The sequence below is a fragment of the Macrotis lagotis genome, chromosome 1, assembly GCF_037893015.1.
Source record: "Macrotis lagotis isolate mMagLag1 chromosome 1, bilby.v1.9.chrom.fasta, whole genome shotgun sequence".
Taxonomy (NCBI): Eukaryota; Metazoa; Chordata; class Mammalia; order Peramelemorphia; family Peramelidae; genus Macrotis; species Macrotis lagotis.
In genome coordinates, this window is record NC_133658.1 from 148,493,654 (window position 1) to 148,511,893 (window position 18,240).

At 38.4% G+C, this 18,240-nt stretch overlaps 1 protein-coding gene across 2 annotated transcripts in view; it reads right to left on the reverse strand.

Annotated features, from left to right (window-relative positions):
- Positions 1–18,240, reverse strand: part of LZTS1 (leucine zipper tumor suppressor 1) — a 69,706-nt gene that overhangs the window by 44,469 nt on the left and 6,997 nt on the right. The window contains exon 1 of one of the 2 annotated variants that reach the window (XM_074209099.1): positions 15,773–16,334. The exons of the other annotated variant lie outside the window; for it this stretch is intronic. The gene's annotated coding sequence lies outside the window, so the exon portion shown is untranslated. Of the gene's footprint in view, positions 1–15,772; positions 16,335–18,240 lie in introns of those variants that run through there. 2 annotated transcript variants of the gene reach the window in all.

Consider the following 18,240-nt stretch of genomic DNA (forward strand, 5'->3'; position numbering starts at 1 on the left):
TTATTTTTTGGTTCATAAAGAGTTACAAGGAGAGAAAAGGAAAGGAAAGGAAAAGAAAAAAGAGAACATTGGAGGGAGGTGGGGTAATGAGACTGTACTATTTCTCTGAAAATGGTTGGGCTGAGCTCTTGACTTCCCGCTTACTGCCTCCCCCACACAGCTGAGCTGGGGAATTGTTCAATCACATCCTCACAAAGGAATCAGGACCTGATTGTTGTCAGCAGCCTCCTCTGAAAAGCCCTGATCACAGTCTCTCCTCCCAAGCAGTCAGGGAGCCCAAGCCTTGGAGAAGGTCCACCCCCTCACTAAGTGTTAGCAGCAGGTGCATTGGCCTGCTAGGTTGATATGACCACCCCTCACAAAGCTTGGCCATCAGGTAAGAACCCCTGTGGTACAGAATTTCTGAGGTCATAGCAGATCATTGTTACTCACAGTTTCCTTTGCTTAAAAAGAGCCTCCCTCTTGTCACTTCCAGCACTGACTTATCCAATAGAACTTTTCTGATTTCCTAGCATTCTAGACAGAAGCCTAAAACCAAGCTGAATCCTTGTCATGGGATTTAAATCTAGGAAGGACATTAGCATCCACTTTCCTTATTTAAACTGAGGTCCGAAGAGTAAACTCAATGAGTATTTATTAAATACTGAAAAAACTGCCAAGGTATAGAGAGCACAGAGTCAAAGATGAAGCAGTCTTTGCCTTCAATGAAATTATTATCATATGGGGGGAACAATATCTACATACACATATCAAAAATAAATACCAGTTTATGAAGTGAGGTATGGGTGGTACTAGGACTTCAGGACTTCAGGAAAAGACTCATGAAGAAGGTGACTTTTGAGTTGATTTTTCAAGGAAATTTGAAGGGATTCTAAAATTTTGAGTTGTGTGACCTTGTACAAGCCATTTTACTACAGATGGGTAATTGAGATTTTATTCATCAGGTTAATTCCCTTTCAAGACTTTGTGCAAACAAAACTAACATCTATGAGGTGTGTTCTGGCTGTTATACTTTAAGGTGCAGAACTCATCTTTCTGTCAGTACTTCTCAGAGACCCTTTAAGATTACAGTTGTTCATTTGTGGCTGACTGATTCATTCATTCATGGTCATTTCATATAGTAAAGACCTGGGACTTTTAAAAGGACAGCTGGGAAACAGCAGACAGAGAGATGAAGAAAAAATAGAAATGAGCCAGAATGAAGATGGCTAGACACACATGGACTCTGGTTCCTTAGAGAGAAGCCAACACAGTCCCATGACACCTCTAGGGAACAATGTACATAAGAGATTCCATGTGCTCCCAATAGAAGATGAACCACATGGGCTCAGAGATAGCAGCAGGAAACAATGATGGAAGGGTAAAGAATTCCTCTGTCAAGCCAGAAAAAACCAGTATGTGGAGAGGAGTATCCTTGGTAGAACAGTGGAGGGATTCCTGGATTGGAACCTGCCCATATGGCTTTGAACTTTGGAGGGTCAAAGTGCTAGCCCTGGAAGAATATTTGTGGCAGAGAGAAGACAAGTACCTGGTAGAAGACCTCCAAGACAATGTCAAGTTTCCTGAACCAAGGGAGAAATGGGGATCATCCTTCAAGGGGATAGGGGAAGGGAAGAGCATATATTGATCATCTAGCAATCTCATATGCTTTCCCCTCTGAAGAGGTGCCTCAACTTTCAAGGCAGAGGTGTCAAACACACAACCCACCAGCAGCCTGCCTAGTTCCACCAAATCAGATTAAAATACAATAGGAAAGTATTTAACAAAAAATAAAAATAGAACAGAACATAGATAATGTTAATACTATATATTATTTAATGGTCCACACTTCTATTTTAACTTGACATTACTACTCAAGGAATGCATTATAAGTCAAGATAACTGTTTGGGTTTCTTGGGGAGTTGGATCACATCTGATTGAATGAATGATTGCTTTACTCTTTAGCATTCCTTTTTTGGGTAGGGGAGTAGAGGGCAGAGGGAAGAAGAGTTGCTCATAGTCTTCAAATTAAATAGTGATCCACCAGAAAAGACTGGTTTATGGACTCAGTTGTGAGTCTTCTCAATTTTCTTTTTATTAAATTTGATTTAATAAAGTCTTTCACATAATGTAAAAAGTTATGTTAGCCAGATTACTCAAGTTAAATTTTTATGTCCCTTGGAAAACCACTTTAGGTAAAGTGTAAAACAATCCAAAACATGAGGTTCCCAGGATAATGTCTTTGGAATGGGAGAAGGGGTAAAATAGAGATATTAGAAATTCATAACCTGAACTCAGTTTGTGTAAAGTCCAACTTCAGTTTTGAGTCATGGATTACAAAATAATAATTCTTATTTATATAAGGCTTCAAGGATTAAAAAGAGCTTTCCCTATAACAACCCTGTGAAGTTGATGACATAATTATTATTATTCCCATTTTACAAATATGGAAACTGAAGCTCAGAGGGATTAAGTGACTTGTGCTAGGTAACCAACAGTTAGGATTCAAATCCAAGTCTCCTAATCTGGAGACCTTAATTTGAACTCAAATCAAGATTATCTTTTTTTTTTAATTTTGGGTTTTTGCAAGGCAAATGGGGTTAAGTGGTTTGCCCAAAGCCACACAGCTAGGTAATTATTAAGTGTTTGAGACTGGATTTGAACCCAGGTACTCCTGACTCCAGGGCTGGTGCTTTATCCACTGTGCCACCTAGCTGCCCCTATCTTTTTTTTTTTTTAACAGAACATTGTACTTCTACATTTTCTCTTTGGCTCTCAGGTGTTTCTCATCTTCAGAATGGCAGACAAAGGCAGAGGAGCTGTTTTAGGATGACCTCTAAGGTCCTTCAAAATTCTAAATCTTTAAGTGACTTGGCCAAGGTCAGTTAGGTAGGTAAGTAGAATATACTCCTGCCCTTTCAACTCTTGGTTGTCTCTTGGTTCTTGCTGTACAGCACTTATCACCTTCCTTCCCAGGTTGCCATTCCACTCTGCCAAGGTTGGCCCAGTCTAACTTCTCATCTCCACTTTGGTCCTGCAAGTAGTCATGTAGAACTGTTCAGTTTTTGGAATTGGTGCCCCCTGGTGGCCCAAACACAAGACCAATCAGATGGGTTACCACCCTAGATTAGTTGACTTTCATTGCTCACAACCTTGGAACATGTCTTCATCTTTCTTGTGAATTGATTTAAGTGTAGTTCTCTCTCTCTCTCTCTCTCTCTCTCTCTCTCTCTCTCTCTCTCTCTCTCTCTCTCTCTCTCTCTCTCTCTCTCTCTCTCTCTCTCTCTGTCTCTCTCTCTCTATATATATACATATATATACACACCAAACCTTAGTTTTAAAAAATGTAACATATATAATAGGTTACTCAACATGTTCAAATAGAGGACCTTTGGGAAGTGCTTTAGTAAACAGATGGGAGCAGGCTAGATGGTTCAGTGGTAGAGTTCAAACTTGGCCTGAGTTCAAATCTTACCTCAGACATGGGCAAATCACTTAATCTTGGTTGCCTCAGTTTCCTTCTCAGTAAAATAAGCTAGAGAAGGACATAGCAAACTATTCTAGTAACTTTGCCATATGAACACCAAATGGAATCACAAAAAGTCTCACATCTCTGAAAAAAACTGACTGAATTAGTGAATAGATAAAAGTGATGTGTAATTAGCACATTTTACCACTGCCTCCAACTTTTAGAAATGCCCTTGTCTCTTTTAAGTGGACTTCAAGCTTCCAGAAAACAATGATCAAGTCTAATATGTCTATGTACAGATTCCTTGATTAAACTTTGCTTGTTCTTTGAGATGGGGATAATAATGAACTTGGGTCAGTCATCCAGAAATAATCAGGTCATAACACCTGTACACAGTGAACTTAATGGAAGCAGCAATTACATTGCACTATTGTCCTTCTGGACTCTGACCCCAACAAGTTAATCAAAATTAGGTTAAAATAAGCATCAAAAGTAGCAAGGAGGGAGAAAAGGAGAGAAGAGAAGAGGAAGAAAACCCAACATTTGGAAGCTCATTGTGTATAGATAGATATGGATAGAACTTGACAAATCTCTCTCTCTCCCCCCCATCTATCTCTGTATGTATGTATGTATGTATATATATATATTATATATATATATTATATATATATACACACACACATATATACATGTTTTACATGCTATACAAGCCACAACTATATGCTCAAATACTTTTCAAAACACCAACTGGTTAGCTCCTCCCTTTTCTCTCTCACATCAGTTTTCTCCCTCCAAAGCCCAGGAATGAAGTCAAAATTTCATCCAAACTTTAAGTGACTTGGCCAAGATCAGATAGGTAGTTAAGTAAAACAAACTCCTGCCCCCTTTGCTCAGAGTCTTGTGTAGTATTCTCACCCTTCTTGGAAAGATTCTGTCTGTCTCTTTCCCTATCCCTGTACTCAATGGACTGTCATTATATTTCTAGAAGTAACTTATTTCTAGTCTGTGTTTTTGAGACCCTGTTCTCTGCTCCCTCAACTTCCTTACTTTAACCACCATATCACTTCCTACCATCTCCTTGATCTGAATGAGTTGACAGGGCAGTGGGCAGGTAGCAGTTACTTTTGGAAACAGCTTGACAGATGAATAGAGGAGAGGAGAATAGGATAGAAGGAGGCCAAAGTATCAAGTCATCTTTGAAGCTGAGGGGGAGGAAGGAGAGAGTCAGGATGGTATAATAAAAAGCATTGGCCTTGGAGTCAGGAAACCTGAGTCTCAGTCCAGCTCCACCATATAATAGCTATGTGGTCTTCAGCAAGTCATTTAGCTTCTATGATCAGTCAAGGCCCTTGGGTTCTGGTGCCTTCTAAACCTCCATTTTCTCCTCTATAAAATGAAGGGGTTGGACAATGTGGGTTCTGAGGTTCCTTTGGCTCCAAAGGTCTGTGTCTTTAAGATATGATCTCTATTTGACAACATTTCAACCCAGCTTTAATTTCAATCTGGGATCCTGGATCAAGTTATTTGCTCTTTGTGGGATCTCAGGTTACTCCTCTATAAAATAAAGAAGTATATTTTATTATTTACTGAAAGAACTTCAATAAACTTCAATTTCTTAAAGAATACATTTTGACTTTTTATATTTAAAAAAGGAAATGGGACTTTATCCTGTACTTTGAAGGTTTGGGCAGGACTGCCTCTAAGCCCTAACTTAAACTCTTTTCCCAAACCATCTGGTCGCTGACAGGGTTACCACTCCTCTCTTGATAGACAAGCTTCTTGGAATCTAAGTGTGAAGAAACAACTGCCCTTAACACCTAGTTATCAAGAAGAGTTAGTTAAAATAGGAAACTACCAGATGGCTCACTTCCTCTCTCTGAATTGGCCTCCCTAGCAGCAGACAGGGTGTTATGGAATCTGTCATTCAGTCAATGAGCATTTATCCAATGCCTACTATGCCCCAGGAACTGCACTAGGTGATGGGGATATAAAGAAAGGCAAAAATACTCTGTCTTCAAGAGGTTCCCATTCTAATGGAGAAGACAACCTGGAAAGGTTGGACTCAATGTCACATTAATGTACTTTATATCTTTAATCAAGTCTCTTAAGATTCTGTGAGTTAGCAGAGCCAGAGATCAGTATTGCTTTTGGTGGTTCCTGATGTGGGAGGGAGTTGAAGCCTGAAATCTCTAAAGAACTTCCATTCTTGTCCAATGAGTCCAAACTTGTTTGTCTTGCTTCTAAGGATGAAGGTCACTTAACAGAAGCTAGTAAGAATATACTTTCCTAAAATATTTCAAATATAATTTAAAAAGCTTCAAACTGAAAAGGAAAAAGGAAGATTAAAATCTTTGTGTTGTTTCATAGCAAGTTAGATGCCACAGAGGATAGTTATGCTATAGGAAGAGTAACAGCCGAGAAATCTGGAAGTTCACAGGAGACAAAATTCAAGAAAAGAGCAAGTAATAAAACTCATGACCTCAAATATCTTTACACAAACACCCCAAGCTTAGTAGAGTAGATAAAAATTATACAAGGGGCCAGGAGAATCTAAGTTCAAATCCAGTCTCAGACACTTACTAGATGTGTGACCCTAGGGGAGTCACTTACCCCTACTAGTCTATTTTCTTATCTATAAAATGAGCTCCAGAAGGAAATGGCAAACCACTATTGCTATCTTCACCAAGAAAATTTCAAATAGGGTCGTGAAGTTGTGCATGACTGAATGAATTCAAGTAACTAGGTCCAGATGAAAAGCATTCTGAGTTACTGAAAGAAATGGGAGATGAAATTATTGTGATACACAGTGGTATTTGAAAGACTTTGTTGAATAGGAAAGATACCATAGAACTGGAGAAAGACAAATGCCTTCATTTTCAAAAAAGGGATTGAGAATGGTATCTACAAACTATAGGTCAATTAGCTTGATATTTCCAGCAAAATTCTATAATATATATTTAATAAATGACTTAATGAACATTTGAAAAAGGAAGCAGTGATCACAAATAGCTGATGAAGTTTCATTAAGCATAATTAGCTTATGAAGACCCTTTTCTTTTTTTTCGCAAGGTTACTAAAACTAATAGGTCAGAGGAAAATATAGTTGTACCAAAAAACTGGATCGTGCTACTCCTGAAGGAAAGATGAAGAGGTGGAGGGAGGAGGAAAAATATTTTAGAGCTGACCACATGCTACTCTGCTAAACACTTTTCAAATATTATCTTATTTGATCTTCATTATAGTTCTGGGAGGTATGTACTATCATTATCCCCATTTTATAGTTGAGAAAACTAAGGCTGACAGAAGTTAAGTGACTTTCCTAGGGTCACAGGTAGTAAGTATCTCAGGTTTTACTAACTCCAGAGACAGTAATCTGTCACTTAGTTATAGGCTAGATGGTAATACAATTATCTGGATTTGGAACTGGTTGAGTGGATGGCCTAAAAAAAGTAGTCATTAATGGTTCTACATCAACTTGGGAGCATCCAGGGGAGTGCCTTAGGTTCTTGGCTCTGTAATTTTTTTTTTTATCAATGATGTAGACTAAGGCACAGATAACTCAACATATCAACAAGTATTTAATAAGCCCCTACTATGCTCCTGGCACCAATCTAGGCTCTGGGGAAATGAAACAATCTATTGCCAATCACACCAAATTTACATTTTCATGGAACTTTATCATGCCAGGTGAAATAATGAAATGGATAATTTCAAAGGAAAATGGGAAGACCTCTAAAGCGAGCAGAACTAGGAGAATGATTTATACAGTGACAACAATATTATACAGAGACATTTTGAAAAAGTTTAAAATTCTGATGCAATGACATACCAGGATTTCAGAGGACCAAAAATGATATATATGACCCACTTCTTTCCAGAGAGGCAATGGAGCTAAAATGCAGAATGAGACATATGTTTGGGAACATGTTGACGTGGGAATTTGTTTTGTTTAAGTATGCATATTTAATATGAAAGTCTTCTTTCTCTCTCTTAATTGTTCAGTGGTGAAGACGGGGGAGAGTAGAAAGAAGAGAAAATAAAATCTGGTTTAAAAAATCAATGAACTTGCATACTAATGGAAGAAACAACAGTATGTACACATATTGATGATATACTTACCAAATTTGTGGATTAGGTAAGTCTTTGAGACATAGCAACTAAATGACACAGTCAATATTGAAAAAATTGTTGATGGGATAAAATATAAACCCATGAATAAGATGAAATTTAAATGGACTAAATGCAAAGTCTTACACTTAGGTGTACAAAAATGAATATCACAAGTCCAAGATGAATAAGGCATGGTTAGCTGACTGACTATTAACTCCTGTCACCTTCTATATCTGGTCTTTCTTTATCCCTTCCAACTCCTATTGATCTCCCCGAGTCACCTTCTTTCTATTTTTTTATATACCTATATTCCTATACACATAAACCCTTTCCCTCCTTCTCTCTTCCCCAAATTGCCTTTTCCGAATGAACATTTTCAATGTTCCTTTCTGGAAAGAGATAAGCAGAAGCCCTTTGAACAGTATATCTCATGGTCTCAGTTCATCTTTCAAAGGTTTTATCACCTCTGTTAATTCTGTGATAGAGCAGTACAGAACTGAGCTTCACCAAGCATCTTCAAAACATGAATACTTCAAGAAAATGTTGAACATTCCCAATCTCGGAAGAAAATATGGATACTGATTTGACAACAGCACAGAAAGGAGGCAGTCTATAAGTTGAGTGGGAAAGAAAGTAAGCTGTCAGACATTTCAATTTTGGAAATTTTTTATTAATCAAAAGATCTCATCCCAAGGAGACATGGTATTGTCCTTTGTGTGAGAGAGAGTGTGTGTGTGTGTTTATGTATGCACATGTATGTGGTGATATGGTGAAGCACCATATTCTTTTGGATCTGCTCTGGTTGCTACTCTCATCATAATTTTGTCAAATTGACAATTAGGAACTCTAAAAGCCTTTTCAATTTTCAAGCAAAATTGTTTTATGTTTTATGGCAAAGAGCCAGACTAAGCCTGTTTCACATCTGGGTAATTTTCCTTAAACTCTTCCCCTATAGAATAGAGAAAGAGGAATCTTCTTGTTATCCTTCTTCTTTCATTACTGACAGAATATAACTGTCTGGAGAAATGAACTAGGGTGAAGAAAGACCAAGTACAAAAATATCTTAATAAATGTTTGAATTGAACTGTACTAACCTGGGTTTGTGGTTGGGTAGAAGGAAGAAAGAGGAAATTATTTATCATTCCTCCCATTAACCAGCAGGAATATATTCTCTGCTACATCTGCCTATAATGTGGTTTATGACAGTCCCATCTGGGGGTAGATTGATGTATCTCATTCCTAAGACACTCAGGAATTACTTCCATCCTAGCTTGCTGTATTGAGAAGAGTCAGGAGAGTGATACTCATTCTTATTTTAGAAAGGTTAGAATATTAAATGAAATTGGAATTATTTTGTTTTGTAAGAAAAAGAGCAGAATCAGACCCCATCTTTATCAGAAGAGAAAAACTCATTCGTTAATTCGTTCTTTTACAGAATTATAAAATCAAAAGAAAAGAACCTTTAAAGATAATCTAACCCAGCCCCTTCATATTAAAGTTGAAGAAACTAAGAGAAAGAGAGGTTAATAGAGCTTGATCAAAGGTCAGAACTAACATTGAAAATTCAGTTTTCCTAATTCTGTACCCAATGGACACATCACTATATTAAATTCATTAAGAAGTTTGTGGAATTTCTCTTGGTACCACTCCTGAGCCCTGATTTCATTAAAAAAAAATATAAACTCACTTTTCTGTATTTAGTTTATCAGTTAATAACTACCCTGTGGGGTCAGGGTTAGGTCTGGTCAGGGTCTATATCTGAGAGGGTTTTGTGAGCTGGTTGAGAGATGTAAGGACATCACAGACTGGACAAGACAGAAGTTCTAGAAGGACCAGAAATAAGCATTAGGTCATTCGAGACAAAAGGGTCAGCTCTATTGAGGTAATAATTAGGTAGAGGATAGGGAAAGGAGATCTGGATAAGCAAGATGGCAATGTGGCAATCAGAATCCAGAAGATAAAACAAGAAAACATGAATGAGGGATGAAAAAACATTTATGAAACTGGATGTTTAAAAGATGTTTGAGCTCCTCCAAAAGATGACTCTCTCATTACAGTGATGGTGTTGACATTCTGGTGAAATAGGATTTTTAACCTATTTTGAGTTACTGATTCCTTTGTTAAGCTCGTAAAATCTATAGATCCCATTCTCAGAATCAGATTCTTAAATGCATAAAATAAAATTCAAAGGACAACAAAGGAAACAAATTATATTGACGCTGAGTTCTTAAAAAAAACATGAGTTCATGAACCCTGGGTTGAGAACCCTGGCTTAAACCTTAGTGTTTGGTACTAAACCTGCTCACTTCTGGATCTTCTGAATGGACTTCAACTGAGGGCAGCTCCACATAATTACAGACATAAGAATCTATAGAAATATTAAGTGATAATATTAATGAAACTACTTATTTAAGTCAGATTTAGGTCAATTAAGAATAGAATTCTATCTTTTCCATTAGATTGCCCCCCCCCATTTTGTTCAAGTATTAGGGGAAAATGAGAAAATAAATTAATAAACATCCATAAGTTGATCTATGGAAATCCCTAAAATGCCAAGCCACTGTGCCTGAGAAGGGGCAGACATGATTACTTCTCTTCTGTAACCCCTAAAACATGGACGCTTATCAATGAAAGCTTTTTGGTCACTGAGCCAGTTTCCAGTTGCCCTCAGAGATAGCCCTTAAAAATACTGTTGACAAACTTCAACAAGCCTCATTTCTTGCTTTCTGCCTCTCTAATATTATCTGCTATCTATGAAAAAAACAAGAAAATCATCCAGAGAATTACTTCAAGGTAAAGTTTAGTTAGCCTTTCTGGGATTCTTAGGGAACTTGAACTTATAGTAAAACTTTGTCCATATTTGAGGAGCTTTTCTTGAAAGAAATCCTTTATCTTCAACACTACCCTGTGACTATCCAAAGAGGAAACAAGCCATTCTGTTCAGGGCACAGAAACCACTGTAGCTACTGCCTCACTTGGCTGTTTGCTCCCCATCAAATAGGGAAAAAAAATTGGCTCCACTGTCAACTTCCTGGTAAAGGAACTGGCAGTTTCCTATGAGGACTGTTTCAACCAGCTTCCTACCCAGATATGTAGGTGGGAGCTCCAGAAATCCTTCTTGTCTATGGCTATGGGACCTCCCTGAATGGTTGGTCCTCAGCTAAATCATCTCTCCTGCTCCTTCTGTCCTGTAACCACCTGCCTGGCAGTTGAATCAGTCATCTGTCTCTTGTCTGGGAACCTCTCTCTCACTGGCATCAGTAGATCCTGGCTGGTTAGTGCCAACTGTCACATGGTAAAATTTCCCTTTTTTGTTTTTACTTTTATTTTTATTTTTTCATGAGCTCATGGAGAAGACTTTTTTTATTCTCTTTTTTCTTTTCCTTTAAAGTCTCTTCCAGAGAAACTGAAGGCAACCACAAAGTGACAAGGTAAATGTTACTTGTCACATTAATTAGGCTGCTGGTTACTTTAAGCTTCTTAGAACCCCTGGGAGGAAGTAAAAGGAAGAGAGACAGAGGGATATAACATGACTAAAATGTTCAGGAAAGGAAGGAAAAAGAAAAGGAAGTAGGGCTCTCTAGTTATTAGCACTAAAGAGTACAATCTGAGGATCTCCTTGGAGGGAGATCCACTGAGAGGTCTTCAAGAGTTCCCTACCAGCTCTATAAAGGTATTTATAAAATCACAGAATCAAAGAACTTTGGAGTTAGAAGGGATGTAGCCATCCAATGGGAACCATACCCTAAAAGGAACAGCCAGTTTGCCAAATACCCAGTCTTGACTTTTAAACCACTTTCAACTCCCATTTTACTTTGTTGTTCTTGTCCCTGGGGCCAAATAGGATAAATTTAATCCTTCTTTTGTATGACACCATGGTGTAGTAGGTCTTCTCTCCTCAGACTAATTAAACATCCTCAGTTCCTTCAGCTAATCTTTATATGATATAGACCTAAGGCCCTTTACACCTTCTTGATTACTCTTTTCTGGACAGCATCAGACTTATTGATGAGCTCCAGCAGCTAGGTAGAATAGCTGATAAAGAACTAGGGCTGAAGTCAGGAAAATCTGAGTTCAAATCTCACCTCAGATTCTTACAAGTCATGTTACCCTGGACAAGTCACTTAAGTAAGTCAACCTCAGTTTCCTAGTTTGCCAAAAGTGATGTATCTACTTCCCAGAATTATTGTGTGTTTAAAATTATATATTTGTAAAAATGTTAAAGTACTAAGTAAATGAGAGCCATTATCATTATAAATATTTTGATCATTACCATTCTTAAACTATGGCATCTAGTAATGAACAAATATAGGGCAGATTGTGGTCTAAGCAGACTGAGTAGGGGCTTATAATCTTTACTTCTGAAACTTAAGACTTTCTATAACAACCTATGATAGTATTAGATTTGTTGACTGTACTATCATTACACTGTCTCATGTTGAGTTTTCAGCCTACTGAAATTCTCCAGATACTTTCAGACAAACTGCCATCTAGTCATGCCTCATCTCTGTTATAATTCTGAAATTAATTTTCTGAACCCAAGTGTAAGACTTTCTTTTTTTTCTTTATTGAAGTCATCTTCTTAGATTCAGATCAATATTGTTGCCTAGGGGTTTTTTTTAACATTTTTAAAGCACAAAAAACATTTTATTGAAAATGCAAAAAAAAAAAAAAAATCAGGTGACAGTGAGCTTGCTGAACTCCACTTTAGCCAGCAAAGAGATTTTTGGATCCTGATTCTATCATCATGTAAGTTAACTATTCCTCCTAACTTTGTATTATTTGCAGATTTAATAAGAATCCCTTTTAAAAATGAAATACTTAAAAAGTACTTTACAATTGTTACAGCACTATATAACTCATACCTACTATGGTTCAGTTTTTCTACTGCTCTCTCTACTGTCATTGTGTTCAAGTGTATGAAGGCAACTGATTCTCAAGGGAAAAACAACATACTTCTCAGTTTAATCTGCTTTATTAATATTTTCTCCATCATTTCCTTAGGCTAGGTCTCTAGATAATCAACCACATAAGCCTTTATTTGTAGTATTTGTTGATTTCCAATATACAAATATTCACATACAAAATTTAACCAACAACTCTTTAGCATTATGTAGATTATGTGGATCCTAGAGATCTACTAAATTATATCTTGGGTTCAGTAGATAATTTAGCCAATCTAGAGTTTAGGAGATCTCCTTAGAGATCTCCTGTCCACAAATTGTGTAAGCTTATTCAAAAGGGTGATAAGGTTTGTCTAGTGTACCATTCTTGAAGAAGCCATGCTGGTCCATTGTAATCACTGTTTTCCTTGTCTAGTTGCTTATGTGATATCTTTTCTAAAGGGACCATTTCTAAAACTTCCCGAGGAATCAAAGTCAAACTCTTGAGAACTTCAACTCTTTGCTTCTGTCAAAAATCTGACCATTTGCCCTTCTTCAGTCTTTGTCCCATCCTCTACAATCTTTCCAGTATCATTAATCACAATTGTTAATTCTTTTAATACCAAAACATGCATTGACCTAATTATAAGTTTGATTCAGCAATTCCATAACTGTCCATACAGCTCTAGGAGGTCAAAGATATAAAGAAATGTTCTATGGTGATGTCAAAGTATTCATGGCAGCACTTTTTGTGTATGTTAGCAAAAAAAAAAATGGCAAAGGACACCATCACCTGAACAAATTTGGTGCTATTGTAATTAAAGATTATTGCATCACAAGAAACAACAGATATGAAGAATTCAAATGAGCAAATCCATAGTAGAGAATTCACCTAGACTTCAATAATGCAGATGAAAGCAATTCTAAAAAATAGGCAAACTTATGAGTTTCAAGAATAAGCAGAAATCCCTCCCCTCTTCCCCAGGCCAATTCTATTAATAAGTTATAACATCTGTTAGCCTCTATACTACAATATGGACATTGGTCAGCTTGTTCCTTTTTCATGTCTTTTTCTACTGCTTATTACTGTATCAAAGAGAACAAACTAGCTAAATGAATAGCTGCTGTTTTTCCACCTTGAATATTGAACTTTCCTATTTGCTTAGGCTGGAAATCCAATAGCTACTCACAGACCTGACCCCACTGCTGATCAGAACAAAAGCTCTAACCTGTTCCATTTCCATCTGGGGCTAGTTTGACCCTTGTCAGACAGTCTGGTGGTCTTCTCCTCACTTCCCTCTCACCATATTGGTGTTGAATTGAGCTTGGATGCCCATTTGACTTTTGCCCCCAGAACTCCCAGACTCAAGCAATCTACCACTACTTCAGACTACAAGAAATCAGTCTAAATAGTTGGCATTTCTAAATACTCTTAAGGTTCATGAAGTATCGTCCTCCCAATGACCCTATGAGAGTTGAAGTACACATATTCTTATCCCCATTTTTTAGATGATGAAATGGCTCCAAAAAGTAGAAGTTACAATTAAGATCACTCACAGCATCCCTATCAACACACTAGAACTACATATTCTAAAGCCAAGGTTAAATAAATAGAGCACTTGAGTTCCACATCAGTCAATCAACAAACATTTATTAAACCAGTACTATGCTCCAGTCAAAGTACTAAATAAACCCTGAGGATACAAAGAACATAAACAATCAAGCAACAGTCCCTGATTTCAAGGATACAAAGAAAATAAACACTCAAACTGTCAGTCTCTGCTCTCAAGAAGTGTACAATCCAATGAGGGAAGAGAGTACATAATAAATATCTTGGTAAATATCAGGTGATCACAGAGAAAACATCTCAAAATTTCTCTTATAATCTCTGTATGTCTCTCTCTTTCTCTGGGTTTCTTTATCTTTTTTTTTTTTTTTTTTTTTTTTTAGATTTTTGCAAGGCAAATGGGGTTAAGTGGCTTGTCCAAGGCTACACAGCTAGGTTAATATTAAATGTCTGAGACCGGATTTGAACCCAGGTAATCCTGACTCCAGGGCCGGTGCTTTATCCACTGCACCACCCAGCCACCCTCTTTATCTTTTTTTATCTCTCTTACCTCCAAAACACTAATTCTCCAGATGCTAAAAGGAACTTCCTAATACCTAACATTTGTTTAGCACATAATATTTTTTCCTAATTTTTTTTATACTTGGTTGTCAAGATTGTACTAAGGTTCAAGAAAGATGAGGTACCACATGTGTAGGGAAAAAACACTTGGTCCTAGACTCTGTTACTAACTTCCTGGGAACTTAGGCAAGTCATTTTTCCCTTTCTGCACCTCTGTTCCTCATTGAAACAACATGAAAGTTGGGCTCAAAAAACTTTAAGAAGTCGTCTAGAGATTTTCTTTCCATTTTTCCTCCCTCCTTCCCTCCTTCCTTCCCTTCTTTCCTCCCTTCCTTCCTTCCTCCCTTTCTCTCTGTCTCTCCCTCTGTCTCTTTGTCTCTCTTTTTCAAGAAGACTTAATTACACTAAGGGGAGACATGTTGAGATATGTAAGGCTGACACCATATGGGTATTCCCTATATTCCCACTCAGGAGTTTCAAAGGGATGTGGTGAGTGGTGGGGGATATGGAATGCTTCATAACCTGCATTTCATCTTTACTCACAGGCCATGTTCATCTCTTTATCTTTCCAATTTTAGTAGTATGTGCTGCCAAAGCAAGCATGAATTCATAGATTTTTCACAGCATTCCTGTAAGGTAGATGGAGAAAGTCTTATCTCCATTTAATAGATGGAGAAACCAAGGTCCAGAAAAGTTAAGCGATTTGCTCAAAGAAAATAAGATCATTTAAGACTAAAATAGTTTCTATTCAGGAGCAGCACAGTATCCCTCTCTGAACCCGTCTTAAGGATAGTTTAGTCTTAAGGATAGTTTAGGATAAGTCTAGGTTTCTGGGCTGAGCCACAGCACAAAACTCACAAAGTCAGGAAAGTTCCATGTAAATGCTCTAAGATATGAGTATTATCAGGAAGGTTCAGATAGTTTGGTAACTTAATAATGTTGACCTGCCTCAAAAGAGAACCAGTCTCTTGAGAACAGATGATTCTATCCATACCCTTAGCCCCTCTCCCCCTTCCCCCATTCCCCCCTCTCAACCTGGGTCTTCAACTGGGTATTTCTGACCTGTGTATTTTCATACTGTGGTTGTCCAAGTTGTGTTTTTTTCTTTTTTTCTTTTTATTAAGCAGGGCCAACTGCAGGTAGGGCAGGAGAGGAGTAGAAAATGATTACAGATGGGACTCTTCTAAAAGCAGAGAGCTCACCTTACAAGCCAGGTGGAGGGTAGGGGAGCCCTCTTTAGAGGGACACCTCTTCTCTTGTTTTCTTCACCTTCTTGTTAGGATTGGAGGAATCTGATCTGAGAGGAGGGATACCTCCCTAGAACTGGCAAATGCTCCGTCGTTCAAATGCCTTGCCTCCCTGCTCCCCAATATGTGGGATTTGTCTTTCTAATGTCTTCCCATGAGCCTGGAGTTTTGCGTAAATAAGGAGATGGGATTATTAGGTCCTAAGCCAACATATAATAGGCTCTCCTTTCTTCTCCTACCCTCTTCTCTGGAGGCCAAGTGAACCTTATCAGTGACTGAGAAAACCTCTAGTCAAGGTCACTGCATTCTGCCAGATGATACCAGGTCAACTCCCAGCAGCAGATTCCTCCCCCCCACTGTCTGAAATATGAAATTATCTCTGCTCTTATACAAGGCCAGATGGCTGGACTAGGTGGCCATGAACCAAAAGGGTGGAGATTACCATACAGAAATGGAATAACTTGGGAAAGTTTGCCAGATCTCTGTCTTCTTCAGAGAAGAAATCCTGATTCATTCATTCCTCCCAGATATCTTCTCAGCATCCCGCCCCCCCCCCCCAGCCCTTACCTAAAAGGACACCTTAAACTGGTGCAATTTCTGTTTTCCTAAAGGCTTAATAGAGAGATGGAAAATGGGAGTAACCACAGAAGTTTTCTTCTTGTTCTCCTTTCTCTCTGCTGCCTGAATCTTTTAGCTTTAGGAAGGCTTCTGCTTTTGACCACTGGGTCAGGGTGGGGCTGTTGAAATGGAAAGAGGAGCATGGTCACAGGGAATCCCTCTCATTGAAAAAACAAAAACAAAAACCCAAAACCCTAACTATTCCTTAAATATACACTGCATAGAATGCTATGTTAGTCCTTGGGGATAAAACAAGGGAATGAGACCTCTTCCTTCAAAGAGCTTACAATGCCACTCTGGAAATAGGATGTATTACCCCATATTCTTAATCTTGCCAAATGATGGCAAGACTTATAGACAGTAAGTGCTAAGGGAATCCAAGTTGGGAAAGATCATGAAAAGACAGAATTCTCAAGGGGAAACCTTCCCTCTCCCTAAGAATTGATCCCTATTCTTTGCTCTGAACTATAATGAACTAACACCCTTCATTTATGGAGGCAAACTGGTATGACAAAGCACAGATCTGAGATTGGGATACCTGATTGTGAATTCTGGTTCTCACTCTTCCTGACTGTGTGACCCCAAGAAGGGGTCTGAGCCTCAGGTCCTTCACCTGGTAGGTGGAGATCATAGTATCATAAGATCACCAGTTTAGAGACAGAAGGGACTTTATAGATCATCTTACTCAACCCACTCATTTTGGAGTTGAGGAAACTGAGGCCCCACAAATGATTTATTCAAAGATTCAGAAGGTAGAACATAGAAGAGCTGAGAGAATACAACTCTACCTGTCTCACAGGATATTGATGGGTATCAGTGCTTTATAAACCTTCAGATATGCCATGAATGTGACCTGGGATTAGTGAAATGATTTGTTTTGGTAACCTTTATTCACTTTTCCCCCTAAACAGAAAATTTACCAGTCTGTAAAAGGTTCCTCAGTTTTCATCCTCAGTTTTCATCCTTGGATGGTATAAGCACTTCTCTTTCCCCATACTGAGTCAGATCTCTTTGATTTTCTCCTCTTTCTCCTCTCTCCATGGATGTGGGCTCTCTCTCTCTCTCTCTCTCTCTCTCTCTCTCTCTCTCTCTCTCTCTCTTTCCTTCTCTCATTCTCTTTTTCAGCAGGAATATAATGTTCGGCTGCCTTACACCCACTCTCCTAACTCTGCCAGCGAATAATGACTAAGGTGGTGGGTGGAAATACAGCAAGTTGAGACCAATTTAGCAGTCCAGGGTGCCAAGGGGAGGGTGATTTAGCAGCAAATGAGTTTGCAACAGCAGGGAGAATTGAAATGCTCCCAAAGCTAACAGCTGACAATAACTGAGGGCACAGGTCTGACCACATATCCCTCTGGGCCCAGTTATGAATTACAAGTTACCTGGGGATCCATATGACTGGGACAGTATGTGTGTTTAGGTATGAAGCTGTTCACATGTATTTGTGTGCTAATGAGAGGTTCTCTGCAGCAAGAGTGTGCATATTCAGGATGGCTCCTGGGCAAAACAGTGAAATTACCCCAGAGACCATCTGGTATAAACTGTTTTATAGGAAACAGATCTGGAATTCCTCCCATTGGTGTATGAGGAAACTGAGGCCCAGGGAAGTCAAATCACTTAGCCCAGAGCACACAGATAGGAAGCATAGGAGATGTTTCCTAGAATCTGGGAAAGGGAAAATGTCTTGTGCAAGATCATGTAGGTATAGCGAGTGGCTGAGCTGAGTCTTCTAACTCAAAATCTAGACTTCTTTTCCCCTGCTTCAGACTACTCAAGCCTGTCTTTGATGATCATCAATTCCACCC